This window comes from Bacillus rossius, unplaced genomic scaffold (genome assembly GCF_032445375.1).
Source record: "Bacillus rossius redtenbacheri isolate Brsri unplaced genomic scaffold, Brsri_v3 Brsri_v3_scf839, whole genome shotgun sequence".
NCBI lineage: Eukaryota > Metazoa > Arthropoda > Insecta > Phasmatodea > Bacillidae > Bacillus > Bacillus rossius.
In genome coordinates this window covers 1-15,000 of record NW_026963073.1, presented here as the reverse complement: position 1 = coordinate 15,000, position 15,000 = coordinate 1, and the positions used below count along the sequence as shown (strand labels likewise).

The window sequence follows — 15,000 nt, the reverse complement described above, 5'->3', positions numbered from 1 at the left end:
TTGCGCGCCTGCTGCCTTCCTTGGATGTGGTAGCCGTTTCTCAGGCTCCCTCTCCGGAATCGAACCCTGATTCCCCGTTACCCGTTACAACCATGGTAGGCGCAGAACCTACCATCGACAGTTGATAAGGCAGACATTTGAAAGATGCGTCGCCGGTACGGAGACCGTGCGATCAGCACAAAGTTATCCAGAGTCACCAAAGCAAACGGACGCAGACGAGCCACGCCGATTGGTTTTGATCTAATAAAAGCATCCCTCCCATTTCTGGTCGGGACTCAGTTCAGCATGTATTAGCTCTAGAATTACCACAGTTATCCAAGTCATGTGGTACGATCTAAGGAACCATAACTGATTTAATGAGCCATTCGCGGTTTCACCTTATTTTGGCTTGCACTTAGACATGCATGGCTTAATCTTTGAGACAAGCATATGACTACTGGCAGGATCAACCAGGGAGCTGCTAGCAGCTTTTTTTTTCGTTCGGAGGAACCTCCCGGGTCCGCAGAGCACCGGGTCCGAATCTTATGATGTACATTTTTTTTTCCTTCTGTATCAACAAGTACGGGGGCGACTTCCCAATATCGACACCCGCTTTGCAATTGCAAAGTCTTTCCTTCCATCTCTAATTAATTTTCCTAGGGAGTAGGCGAGGCCAAACTTCCAAGGCTTTCACTGGCGAATATATCGCGCTCTTAGAAACTCGCATGGTACTTGGCGAGTGGATTTCAAATTATATGATCGGTGCCCACATTCGGGCGCGGCCCACTGCGGGAGCAGACCGTTGGCCCGTGGGCTCGCTGTGAACTAATTTGCCCACTGGTCCGAAAAGTATTCATTTCTAAACACCTTTGGCCAGGGCTGAAGACCGCGACTAACCCCTTTGAAACTTGTCTCTCAGGGAGCTGCGATCCATCAAACATTTCATTGTTAACAGAGGGGAACCATTACTTGGTTAAGACGATAGGACACGCGTTCCCCACCATTTCGCATCCAATCGAATTGCCGCACAAGAGCTCGTTACCTGAGAAAGGTATAGCATTGGCTCGCAGCTAGTGTATTGCAGTTCAGACAGATAGGCCACTTTAGATAGTTCTTAGTGTTCACAGTTATCACCAAGACTAGACCCATATGGATTTAATTCTTCAAGGAGCAGCGGTCCACCAATAAGAGAGATGAAGACATGTTTTCGGATGGCCACAACGCCCCCTCGCCACCCAAATGTGCATGTTTTAAGTGTACATTGGGAGTCGACGGAACATCGGGAGTCCGCTTGCTTTCTCCGGATCAGCTGCCACCCCCCTGATCTACCAGATAGACAAGAACATGTCTTCTCCACCAATCTCATCCACCGAAGCTCCGATCATGGCTTCTTCTACCTTTATACTGATATACCCCCACGGAGCAACATGCGGGCAAGGGAACTCTTGCTACCCTTCAGTAAAGCAGGTATCTCTTATAGATGGTGACTGCACCTTGGCCAGGATTGAAGACCGCGACTAACCCCTTTGAAACTTGTCTCTCAGGGAGCTGCGATCCATCAAACATTTCATTGTTAACAGAGGGGAACCATTACTTGGTTAAGACGATAGGACACGCGTTCCCCACCATTTCGCATCCAATCGAATTGCCGCACAAGAGCTCGTTACCTAAGAAAGGTATAGCATTGGCTCGCAGCTAGTGTATTGCAGTTCAGACAGATAGGCCACTTTAGATAGTTCTTAGTGTTCACAGTTATCACCAAGACTAGACCCATATGGAATTAATTCTTCAAGGAGCAGCGGTCCACCAATAAGAGAGATGAAGACATGTTTTCGGATGGCCACAACGCCCCCTCGCCACCCAAATGTGCATGTTTCAAGTGTACATTGGGAGTCGACGGAACATCGGGAGTCCGCTTGCTTTCTCCGGATCAGCTGCCACCCCCCTGATCTACCAGATAGACAAGAACATGTCTTCTCCGCCAATCTCATCCACCGAAGCTCCGATCATGGCTTCTTCTACCTTTATACTGATATACCCCCACGGAGCAACATGCGGGCAAGGGAACTCTTGCTACCCTTCAGTAAAGCAGGTATCTCTTATAGATGGTGACTGCACCTTGGCCAGGATTGAAGACCGCGACTAACCCCTTTGAAACTTGTCTCTCAGGGAGCTGCGATCCATCAAACATTTCATTGTTAACAGAGGGGAACCATTACTTGGTTAAGACGACCGGACACGCGTTCCCCACCATTTCGCATCCAATCGAATCGCCGCACAAGAGCTCGTTACCTGAGAAAGGTATAGCATTGGCTCGCAGCTTGTGTATTGCAGTTCAGACAGATAGGCCACTTTAGATAGTTCTTCGTGTTCACAGTTAAGACCACGGCTAGACCCATATGGAATTAATTCTTCAAGGAGCAGCGGTACACCAAGCATTTCATTGTGTACTAGAAAGCACCTCTACCATGTAACAAACATACGACCACCAAATTTCTGCTTACTTCCCCCAGCGGATAGTATTTGCTAGTATCATCCACAAAGTAAATCAATTTTTTCAATGTACCGCTTCTTGGGGGAACTGGGCATGAATCAATCAAGCATTTTGAGGTAGCATGTCCGCTTCACCGCGAGGTGCTCTGAATACCATTATACATTCTTTTTCATCATCCACTTTCAGACCACTACAAGACCCATACTGAATTAATTCCTCAAGGAGCTGCAGTCCACAAAACATTTTACTGTGTACTAGAGGGCACCTCCACCATGTAACAGAAAACATACAACCTTCTTAATTTAATTCTGCATTGTTTCCCAGACGATTTGTTAGCCATACAACAGTACCATCCACAGTAATTCACCTCTTTGAAATCCAATGCATTGTAGAGAAACTGAGGTGGTAGCATTCAAACCGTTCTGTAATGTTAATTCTGCTTCATAGAAAGGTGCTACAGGTTCCACAATAATTAATTGGATATTTTTGCAATATATATAGGGCGAGAAAACTCGGGGGGACTCCCTTTTCATTTATGTACATATTCTTTCCATATTGCAAATAATTCCAATTTTTCCCGATTGCATGTCCCCCTAATATACCCAAAATGGGCCTATCGATGGGTTCACAAAGGTACCCAAAATATGAGATTTTGACTGAAAGAGGCTGGCTAACTTCCGGGAACATGATCATAGGAAATAGGTCAAAATCCCGAATCGCAGTTGTTTACGAACAACCACGAACGGAGACTTAAAATAACCTATAAGGCTGGAATTCATGGGGCCTGTATAACAGGCATTTACACAGACTCTCGGGAGGGAGGGCTCTGTGGCCGGGAGAATTTTCTGGCTCCCCGCCCGAAACTTTTCAGAGTCCCTAATGCCTGCTTGAATGTGAATAAGCAGAGCCCGGTAGCTGATATTTTGCCGGGGTGTGGAGGCCCCGGTCGCCGCCAAATTCCTCTGGTCACAGCTTGTGTTAATACACATGTTAATTTTACATGCAAACCACCAATGACAATTTTCCTCGGCCGCGGAGGCCTCGGTCGCCGCCAGAATTTTCTGGTTCCCGCTCAATATATTGCAGAGTCCTGCAGGCCTGCTTCTGTAGGAATATGCAGAGCCCGGTAGCTGATATTTTGCCGGGGTGAGGAGGCCTCGGTCGCCGCCAAATTCCTCTCATCCCAGCTTGTGTTAATACACATGTTAATTTTACATGCAAAACCACCAATTACCATTTCCTCGGCCGCGGAGGCCTCGGTCGCCGGGAGATTTTCCTGGCTCCCCGCTCAATATACTGCACAGTCCCGCAGGCCTGTCTCCAGTGGAATACACACAGTCCGAGAGCCGAAAATTTGCCGGGGTGTGGAGGCCTCGGTCGCCAACAGATTGCCATAGGCTCTGGCTGCAATATTTACCGTGTATTTTTTCCCTCCAGAGACACCACTACACCCTATATAACCCAAAATGGGCCTTGACGCGTGTACACGCGGAGCCCGAGCGCCGAGAGTTCTCCCGGCCGCGGAGGCCTCGGTCGCCGGGAGAATTTCAACGGCCCCTGCTCGAAATTTTTCTAAGTCCAGAATGCCTGCTTCTCCCAGCCTGTGTTAATACACATGTTAATTTAACATGTAAAATCACCAAGGACCATTTCCTCGGCCGCGGAGGCCTCGGTCACCGCCAGAATTTTCTGGCTGCCCGCTCCCCATGGGTAGACGCGCTGCCCAAGCGCCGAGAGTTCTCCCGGCCGCGGAGGCCTCGGTCGCCGGGAGAATTTCTCCGGCCCCTGCTCGAAATTTTTCAAAGTCCAGAATGCCTGCTTCTCCCAGCATGTGTTAATACACATGTTAATTTAACATGTAATATTACCAATGACCTTTTCCTCGGCCGCGGAGGCCTCGGTCGCCGCCAGAATTTTCTGGCTGCCCGCTCCCCATGGGTAGACGCGGAGCCCGAGCGCCGAGAGTTCTCCCGGCCGCGGAGGCCTCGGTCGCCGGGAGAATTTCTCCGGCCCCTGCTCGAAATTTTTCAAAGTCCAGAATGCCTAGTTCTCCCAGCCTGTGTTAATACACATGTTAATTTAACATGTAAAATTACCAAGGATTATTATCCCGGCCGCAGAGGCCTCGGTCGCCGCCAGAAATTTCTGGCTCCCCGCTCAATGTATTGCAGAGTCCCGCAGGCTTGCTTCTCCAAGCCTGTGTTAATACACATGTTAATTTAACATGTAAAATTACAGAGGATTATTTCCCCGGCCGCGGAGGCCTCGGTCGCCGCCAGAATTTTCTGGCTGCCCGCTCAATGTATTGCAGAGTCCCGCAGGCTTGCTTCTCCAAGCCTGTGTTAATACACATGTTAATTTAACATGCAAAATCACCAATGACAAATTCCTCGGCCGCGGAGGCCTCGATCGCCGGGAAAATGTTCTGGCTCCCTGCTCGAATTTTTTTTCTAAGTCCCGATTCGCTATTACAGGCTGGCGCACGGAGTCCGAGGGGCGTAAATATGCCGGGTAGTGGTGCCTTCCGTCGCCGAGACATTTTACAATTGCCTGGGAGCAGTATTTAACATGTTAATTTTTTCCCCTCGTGACACCACTACCCCCTATATAACGCAAAATGGGCCTTGCCAAGGGGGCGCGCAACGCCCGAGCGCGGGCGTTTTTCCCGGCCGCCGAGACCTCCATCGCCGGGAGAATGTCTTCAGCTATTTGCTAGATTTCCCGATTCGCCCCGCACGACAAACAACCACGAACGAGGTGGTTTTCGAGAGTTCTCCCGGCCGCGGAGGCCTCGGTCGCAGGGAGAATTTCCCTGGCCCCTGCTCGAAATTTTTCTAAGTCCAGAATGCCTGCATCTCCCAGCCTGTGTTAAAACACATGTTAATTTAACATGTAAAATTACCAATGACCATCTTCCTCGGCCGCAGAGGCCTCGGTCGCAGCCAGAATTTTCTGGCTCCCTGCTCAATATATTGCAGAGTCCCGCATGCTTGCTTCTCCAAGCCTGTGTTAATACACATGTTAATTTAACATGTAAAATTACCGAGGATTATTTCCCCGGCCGCGGAGGCCTCGGTCGCCGCCAGAAATTTCTGGCTCCCCGCTCAATATATTGCAGCGACCCGCAGGCTTGCTTCTCCCAGCCTGTGTTAATACACATGTTAATTTAACATGTAAAATCACCAAGGACCATTTCCTCGGCCGCGGAGGCCTCGGTCGCCGCCAGAATTTTCTGGCTGCCCGCTCCCCATGTGTAGACGCGGAGCCCGAGCGCCGAGAGTTCTCCCGGCCGCGGAGGCCTCGTAGCCGGGAGAATTTCTCGGGCCCCTGCTCGAAATTTTTCTAAGTCCAGAATGCCTGCTTCTCCCAGCCTGTGTTAATACACATGTTAATTTAACATGTAATTTTACCAATGACCTTTTCCTCGGCCGCGGAGGCCTCGGTCGCCGCCAGAATTTTCTGGCTCCCGGCTCAATATATTACAGAGTCCCGCAGGCCTGTCTCCAGTGGAATACACACAGTCCGAGAGCCGAAAATTTGCCGGGGTGTGGAGGCCTCGGTCGCCAACAGATTGCCATAGGCTCTGGCTGCAATATTTACCGTGTATTTTTTCCCTCCAGAGACACCACTACCCCCTATAAAACCCAAAATAGGCCTTGCGGTGGGTACACGCAGAGCCCGAGCGCCGAAGTTCTCCCGGCCGCGGAGGCCTCGGTCGCCGGGAGAATTTCTCCGGCCCCTGCTCGAAATTTTTCAAAGTCCAGAATGCCTGCTTCTCCCAGCCTGTGTTAATACACATGTTAATTTAACATGTTAAATTATCGAGGATTATTTCCCCGGCCGTGGAGGCCTCGGTCGCCGCCAGAATTTTCTGGCTCCCCGCTCAATATATTGCAGAGTCCCGCAGGCTTGCTTCTCCCAGCCTGTGTTAATACACATGTTAATTTAACATGTAAAATCACCGAGGACCATTTCCTCGGCCGCGGAGGCCTCGGTCGCCGCCAGAATTTTCTGGCTCACCTCTCAATGTATTGCAGAGTCCCGCAGGCTTGGTTCTCCAAGCCTGTGTTAATACACATGTTAATTTAACATGTAAAATTACCGAGGATTATTTCCCCGGCCGCGGAGGCCTCGGTCGCCGCCAGAATTTTCTGGCTCCCCGCTCAATGTATTGCAGAGTCCCGCAGGCTTGGTTCTCCAAGCCTGTGTTAATACACATGTTAATTTAACATGTAAAATTACCGAGGATTATTTCCCCGGCCACGGAGGCCTCGGTCGCCGACAGAATTGTCTGGCTCCCTGCTCGAATTTTTTCTAAGTCCCGATTCGCTATTACAGGCTGGCGCACGGAGTCAGAGGGGCGGGAATTCGCCGGGTAGTGGTGCCTTCCGTCGCCGAGACATTTTTCTATTGCCTGGAAGCTGTATTTAACATGTTAATTTTTTCCCCCTCGGGACACCACTACCCCCTATATAACCCAACATGGGCCTTGCCGCGGGTACACGCGGAGCCCGAGCGCCGAGTGTTCTCCCGGCCGCGGAGGCCTCGGTCGCCGGGAGAATTTCTCCGGCCCCTGCTCGAAATTTTTCAAAGTCCAGAATGCCTGCTTCTCCCAGCCTGTGTTAATACACATGTTAATTTAACATGTTAAATTACCGAGGATTATTTCCCCGGCCGTGGAGGCCTCGGTCGCCGCCAGAATTTTCTGGCTCCCCGCTCAATATATTGCAGAGTCCCGCAGGCTTGCTTTTCCCAGCCTGTGTTAATACACATGTTAATTTAACATGTAAAATTACCAATGACCATTTCCTCGGCCGCAGAGGCCTCGGTCGCCGCCAGAATTTTCTGGCTCCCCGCTCAATGTATTGCAGAGTCCCGCAGGCATGCTTCTCCAAGCCTGTGTTAATACACATGTTAATTTAACATGTTAAATTACCGAGGATTATTTCCCCGGCCGTGGAGGCCTCGGTCGCCGCCAGAATTTTCTGGCTCCCCGCTCAATATATTGCAGAGTCCCGCAGGCTTGCTTTTCCCAGCCTGTGTTAATACACATGTTAATTTAACATGTAAAATCACCAAGGACCATTTCCTCGGCCGCGGAGGCCTCGGTCGCCGCCAGAATTTTCTGGCTTCCCGCTCCCCATGGGTAGACGCGGAGCCCGAGCGCCGAGAGTTCTCCCGGCCGCGGAGGCCTCGGTCGCCGGGAGAATTTCTCCGGCCCCTGCTCGAAATTTTTCAAAGTCTAGAATGCCTAGTTCTCCCAGCCTGTGTTAATACACATGTTAATTTAACATGTAAAATTACCAAGGATTATTATCCCGGCCGCAGAGGCCTCGGTCGCCGCCAGAAATTTCTGGCTCCCCGCTCAATGTATTGCAGCGTCCCGCAGGCTTGCTTCTCCAAGCCTGTGTTAATACACATGTTAATTTAACATGTAAAATTACAGAGGATTATTTCCCCGGCCGCGGAGGCCTCGGTCGCCGCCAGAATTTTCTGGCTGCCCGCTCAATGTATTGCAGAGTCCCGCAGGCTTGCTTCTCCAAGCCTGTGTTAATACACATGTTAATTTAACATGCAAAATCACCAATGACAAATTCCTCGGCCGCGGAGGCCTCGATCGCCGGGAAAATGTTCTGGCTCCCTGCTCGAATTTTTTTTCTAAGTCCCGATTCGCTATTACAGGCTGGCGCACGGAGTCCGAGGGGCGTAAATATGCCGGGTAGTGGTGCCTTCCGTCGCCGAGACATTTTACAATTGCCTGGGAGCAGTATTTAACATGTTAATTTTTTCCCCTCGGGACACCACTACCCCCTATATAACCCAAAATGGGCCTTGCCAAGGGGGCGCGCAACGCCCGAGCGCGGGCGTTTTTCCCGGCCGCCGAGGCCTCCATCGCCGGGAGAATGTCTTCAGCTATTTGCTAGATTTCCCGATTCGCCCCGCACGGCAAACAACCACGAACGAGGTGGTTTTCGAGAGTTCTCCCGGCCGCGGAGGCCTCGGTCGCCGGGAGAATTTCTCGGGCCCCTGCTCGAAATTTTTCTAAGTCCAGAATGCCTGCATCTCCCAGCCTGTGTTAAAACACATGTTAATTTAACATGTAAAATTACCAATGACCATTTCCTCGGCCGCAGAGGCCTCGGTCGCAGCCAGAATTTTCTGGCTCCCTGCTCAATATATTGCAGAGTCCCGCATGCTTGCTTCTCCCAGCCTGTGTTAATACACATGGTTATTTAACATGTAAAATTACCGAGGATTATTTCCCTGGCCGCAGAGGCCGCGGTCGCCGCCAGAATTTTCTGGCTCCCCGCTCAATGTATTGCAGAGTCCCGCAGGCTTGCTTCTCCAAGCCTGTGTTAATACACATGTTAATTTAACATGTAAAATTACCGAGGATTATTTCCCCGGCCGCGGAGGCCTCGGTCGCCGCCAGAATTTTCTGGCTCCCCGCTCAATATATTGCAGCGACCCGCAGGCTTGCTTCTCCCAGCCTGTGTTAATACACATGTTAATTTAACATGTAAAATTACCGAGGATTATTTCCCCGGCCGCGGAGGCTTCGGTCGCCGCCAGAATTTTCTGGCTCCCGGCTCAATATATTACAGAGTCCCGCAGGCCTGTCTCCAGTGGAATACACACAGTCCGAGAGCCGAAAATTTGCCGGGGTGTGGAGGCCTCGGTCGCCAACAGATTGCCATAGGCTCTGGCTGCAATATTTACCGTGTATTTTTTCCCTCCAGAGACACCACTACCCCCTATATAACCCAAAATGGGCCTTGCGGCGTGTACACGCGGAGCCCGAGCGCCGAAGTTCTCCCGGCCGCGGAGGCCTCGGTCGCCGGGAGAATTTCTCCGGCCCCTGCTCGAAATTTTTCAAAGTCCAGAATGCCTGCTTCTCCCAGCCTGTGTTAATACACATGTTAATTTAACATGTAAAATTACCGAGGATTATTTCCCCGGCCGCGGAGGCCTCGGTCGCCGCCAGAATTTTCTGGCTCCCCGCTCAATGTATTGCAGAGTCCCGCAGGCTTGCTTCTCCCAGCCTGTGTTAATACACATGTTAATTTAACATGTAAAATCATTGAGGACCATTTCCTCGGCCGCGGAGGCCTCGGTCGCCGCCAGAATTTTCTGGCTCCCCGCTCAATGTATTGCAGAGTCCCGCAGGCTTGCTTCTCCCAGCCTGTGTTAATACACATGTTAATTTAACATGTAAAATCAACAAGGACCATTTCCTCGGCCGCGGAGGCCTCGGTCGCCGCCAGAATTTTCTGGCTGCCCGCTCCCCATTGGTAGACGCGGAGCCCGAGCGCCGAGAGTTCTCCCGGCCGCGGAGGCCTCGGTCGCCGGGAGAATTTCTCCGGCCCCTGCTCGAAATTTTTCAAAGTCCAGAATGCCTGCTTCTCCCAGCATGTGTTAATACACATGTTAATTTAACATGTAATATTACCAATGACCTTTTCCTCGTCCGCGGAGGCCTCGGTCGCCGCCAGAATTTTCTGGCTGCCCGCTCCCCATGGGTAGACGCGCTGCCCGAGCGCCGAGATTTCTCCCGGCCGCGGAGGCCTCTGTCGCCGGGAGAATTTCTCTGGCCCCTGCTCGAAATTTTTCAAAGTCCAGAATGCCTAGTTCTCCCAGCCTGTGTTAATACACATGTTAATTTAACATGTAAAATTACCAAGGATTATTATCCCGGCCGCAGAGGCCTCGGTCGCCGCCAGAAATTTCTGGCTCCCCGCTCAATGTATTGCAGAGACCCGCAGGCTTGCTTCTCCAAGCCTGTGTTAATACACATGTTAATTTAACATGTAAAATTACCGAGGATTATTTCCCCGGCCGCGGAGGCCTCGATCGCCGCCAGAAATTTCTGGCTCCCCGCTCAATATATTGCAGCGACCCGCAGGCTTGCTTCTCCCAGCCTGTGTTAATACACATGTTAATTTAACATGTAAAATCACCAAGGACCATTTCCTCGGCCGCGGAGGCCTCGGTCGCCGCCAGAATTTTCTGGCTGCCCGCTCCCCATGTGTAGACGCGGAGCCCGAGCGCCGAGAGTTCTCCCGGCCGCGGAGGCCTCGGTCGCCGCCAGAATTTTCTGGCTCCCCGCTCAATGTATTGCAGAGTCCCGCAGGCTTGCTTCTCCAAGCCTGTGTTAATACACATGTTAATTTAACATGCAAAATCACCAATGACAATTTCCTCGGCCGCGGAGGCCTCCATCGCCGGGAGAATTTTCTGGCTCTCTGCTCGAATTTTTTCTAAGTCCCGATTCGCTATTACAGGCTGGCGCACGGAGTCCGAGGGGCGGAAATATGCCGGGTAGTGGTGCCTTCCGTCGCCGAGACATTTTACAATTGCCTGGGAGCAGTATTTAACATGTTAATTTTTTCCCCCTCGGGACACCACTACCCCCTATATAACCCAAAATGGGCCATGCAATGGGTGCCCACAACGCCCGAGCGCGGGCATTTTTCCCGGGCGCCGAGGCCTCGATCGCCGGGAGAATGTCTCCAGCTATTTGCATGATGTCCCGATTCGCCCCACAAGGCGAACAACCACGAACGAGGTGGTTTTCGTTCGTGGTTGTTTTCGTTCGTGGTTGTTTACTGTTCGTGGTTGTTTTCATTCGTGGTTGTTGTGCGTTCGTGGTTGTTGTCGTTCGGGGTTGTTTTCCGTTCGTGGTTGTTGTCGTTCGTGGTTGTTGTCGTTCGTGGTTGTTGTCGTTCGTGGTTGTTTTCCGTTCGTGGTTGTTTTACGTTCGTGGTTGTTTTCGAGGCAATTGGTACTTTGAAAATTTCAATCGGTTAGCTAGAAAAAATTCTCCCGGCGGTGATTGCCTTGATCGCCGGGAGAATTTTCTGGCTCCCCGATAAAATTTTTTCCAAGTCCCGATTCGCTCTTACTAGCTGGCGCACGGAGTCCGAGGGGCGGGAATTCGCCGGGTAGTGGTGTGTTCCGTCGCCGAGACATTTTCCTATTGCCTGGAAGCAGTATTTAACATGTTAATTTTTTCCCCCTCGGGACACCACTACCCCCTATATAACACAAAATGGGCCTTGCCGCGGGTACACCCGGAGCCCGAGCGCCGAGAGTTCTCCCGGCCGCAGAGGCCTCGGTCGCCGGGAGATTTTCTCCGGCCCCTGCTCGAAATTTTCCAAAGTCCAGAATGCCTGCTTCTCCCAGCCTGTGTTAATACACATGTTAATTTAACATGTAAAATCACCAAGGACCATTTCCTCGGCCGCGGAGGCCTCGGTCGCCGCCAGAATTTTCTGGCTGCCCGCTCCCCAAGGGTAGACGCGGAGCCCGAGCGCCGAGAGTTCTCCCGGCCGCGGAGGCCTCGGTCGCCGGGAGAATTTCTCCGGCCCCTGCTCGAAATTTTTCAAAGTCCAGAATGCCTGCTTCTCCCAGCATGTGTTAATACACATGTTAATTTAACATGTAATATTACCAATGACCTTTTCCTCGGCCGCGGAGGCCTCGGTCGCCGCCAGAATTTTCTGGCTGCCCGCTCCCCATGGGTAGACGCGGAGCCCGAGCGCCGAGAGTTCTCCCGGCCGCGGAGGCCTCGGTCGCCGGGAGAATTTCTCCGGCCCCTGCTCGAAATTTTTCAAAGTCCAGAATGCCTAGTTCTCCCAGCCTGTGTTAATACACATGTTAATTTAACATGTAAAATTACCAAGGATTATTATCCCGGCCGCAGAGGCCTCGGTCGCCGCCAGAAATTTCTGGCTCCCCGCTCAATGTATTGCAGAGTCCCGCAGGCTTGCTTCTCCAAGCCTGTGTTAATACACATGTTAATTTAACATGTAAAATTACAGAGGATTATTTCCCCGGCCGCGGAGGCCACGGTCGCCGCCAGAATTTTCTGGCTGCCCGCTCAATGTATTGCAGAGTCCCGCAGGCTTGCTTCTCCAAGCCTGTGTTAATACACATGTTAATTTAACATGCAAAATCACCAATGACAAATTCCTCGGCCGCGGAGGCCTCGATCGCCGGGAAAATGTTCTGGCTCCCTGCTCGAATTTTTTTTCTAAGTCCCGATTCGCTATTACAGGCTGGCGCACGGAGTCCGAGGGGCGTAAATATGCCGGGTAGTGGTGCCTTCCGTCGCCGAGACATTTTACAATTGCCTGGGAGCAGTATTTAACATGTTAATTTTTTCCCCTCGGGACACCACTACCCCCTATATAACCCAAAATGGGCCTTGCCAAGGGGGCGCGCAACGCCCGAGCGCGGGCGTTTTTCCCGGCCGCCGAGGCCTCCATCGCCGGGAGAATGTCTTCAGCTATTTGCTAGATTTCCCGATTCGCCCCGCACGGCAAACAACCACGAACGAGGTGGTTTTCGAGAGTTCTCCCGGCCGCAGAGGCCTCGGTCGCCGGGAGAATTTCTCGGGCCCCTGCTCGAAATTTTTCTAAGTCCAGAATGCCTGCATCTCCCAGCCTGTGTTAAAACACATGTTAATTTAACATGTAAAATTACCAATGACCATTTCCTCGGCCGCAGAGGCCTCGGTCGCAGCCAGAATTTTCTGGCTCCCTGCTCAATATATTGCAGAGTCCCGCATGCTTGCTTCTCCCAGCCTGTGTTAATACACATGGTTATTTAACATGTAAAATTACCGAGGATTATTTCCCTGGCCGCAGAGGCCGCGGTCGCCGCCAGAATTTTCTGGCTCCCCGCTCAATGTATTGCAGAGTCCCGCAGGCTTGCTTCTCCAAGCCTGTGTTAATACACATGTTAATTTAACATGTAAAATTACCGAGGATTATTTCCCCGGCCGCGGAGGCCTCGGTCGCCGCCAGAATTTTCTGGCTCCCCGCTCAATATATTGCAGCGACCCGCAGGCTTGCTTCTCCCAGCCTGTGTTAATACACATGTTAATTTAACATGTAAAATTACCGAGGATTATTTCCCCGGCCGCGGAGGCCTCGGTCGCCGCCAGAATTTTCTGGCTCCCGGCTCAATATATTACAGAGTCCCGCAGGCCTGTCTCCAGTGGAATACACACAGTCCGAGAGCCGAAAATTTGCCGGCGTGTGGAGGCCTCGGTCGCCAACAGATTGCCATAGGCTCTGGCTGCAATATTTACCGTGTATTTTTTCCCTCCAGAGACACCACTACCCCCTATATAACCCAAAATGGGCCTTGCGGCGGGTACACGCGGAGCCCGAGCGCCGAAGTTCTCCCGGCCGCGGAGGCCTCGGTCGCCGGGAGAATTTCTCCGGCCCCTGCTCGAAATTTTTCAAAGTCCAGAATGCCTGCTTCTCCCAGCCTGTGTTAATACACATGTTAATTTAACATGTAAAATTACCGAGGATTATTTCCCCGGCCGCGGAGGCCTCGGTCGCCGCCAGAATTTTCTGGCTCCCCCGCTCAATGTATTGCAGAGTCCCGCAGGCTTGCTTCTCCCAGCCTGTGTTAATACACATGATAATTTAACATGTAAAATCATTGAGGACCATTTCCTCGGCCGCGGAGGCCTCGGTCGCCGCCAGAATTTTCTGGCTCCCCGCTCAATGTATTGCAGAGTCCCGCAGGCTTGCTTCTCCCAGCCTGTGTTAATACACATGTTAATTTAACATGTAAAATCAACAAGGACCATTTCCTCGGCCGCGGAGGCCTCGGTCGCCGCCAGAATTTTCTGGCTGCCCGCTCCCCATTGGTAGACGCGGAGCCCGAGCGCCGAGAGTTCTCCCGGCCGCGGAGGCCTCGGTCGCCGGGAGAATTTCTCCGGCCCCTGCTCGAAATTTTTCAAAGTCCAGAATGCCTGCTTCTCCCAGCATGTGTTAATACACATGTTAATTTAACATGTAATATTACCAATGACCTTTTCCTCGGCCGCGGAGGCCTCGGTCGCCGCCAGAATTTTCTGGCTGCCCGCTCCCCATGGGTAGACGCGCTGCCCGAGCGCCGAGAGTTCTCCCGGCCGCGGAGGCCTCGGTCGCCGGGAGAATTTCTCCGGCCCCTGCTCGAAATTTTTCAAAGTCCAGAATGCCTAGTTCTCCCAGCCTGTGTTAATACACATGTTAATTTAACATGTAAAATTACCAAGGATTATTATCCCGGCCGCAGAGGCCTCGGTCGCCGCCAGAAATTTCTGGCTCCCCGCTCAATGTATTGCAGAGTCCCGCAGGCTTGCTTCTCCAAGCCTGTGTTAATACACATGTTAATTTAACATGTAAAATTACCGAGGATTATTTCCCCGGCCGCGGAGGCCTCGGTCGCCGCCAGAAATTTCTGGCTCCCCGCTCAATATATTGCAGCGACCCGCAGGCTTGCTTCTCCCAGCCTGTGTTAATACACATGTTAATTTAACATGTAAAATCACCAAGGACCATTTCCTCGGCCGCGGAGGCCTCGGTCGCCGCCAGAATTTTCTGGCTGCCCGCTCCCCATGTGTAGACGCGGAGCCCGAGCGCCGAGAGTTCTCCCGGCCGCGGAGGCCTCGGTCGCCGCCAGAATTTTCTGGCTCCCCGCTCAATGTATTGCAGAGTCCCGCAGGCTTGCTTCTCCAAGCCTGT

At 51.9% G+C, this 15,000-nt stretch overlaps 1 non-coding gene across 1 annotated transcript in view; it reads right to left on the bottom strand.

Annotated features, from left to right (window-relative positions):
- The window catches only part of LOC134545696 (small subunit ribosomal RNA), a 1,989-nt gene extending 1,533 nt beyond the window's left edge, over positions 1-456 (bottom strand). The window contains exon 1 of the ribosomal RNA XR_010078718.1: positions 1-456. This exon is cut by the window's left edge and continues 1,533 nt beyond it. This is a non-coding gene — a ribosomal RNA (small subunit ribosomal RNA).
- Between the last annotated feature and the right edge of the window lie 14,544 nt (positions 457-15,000).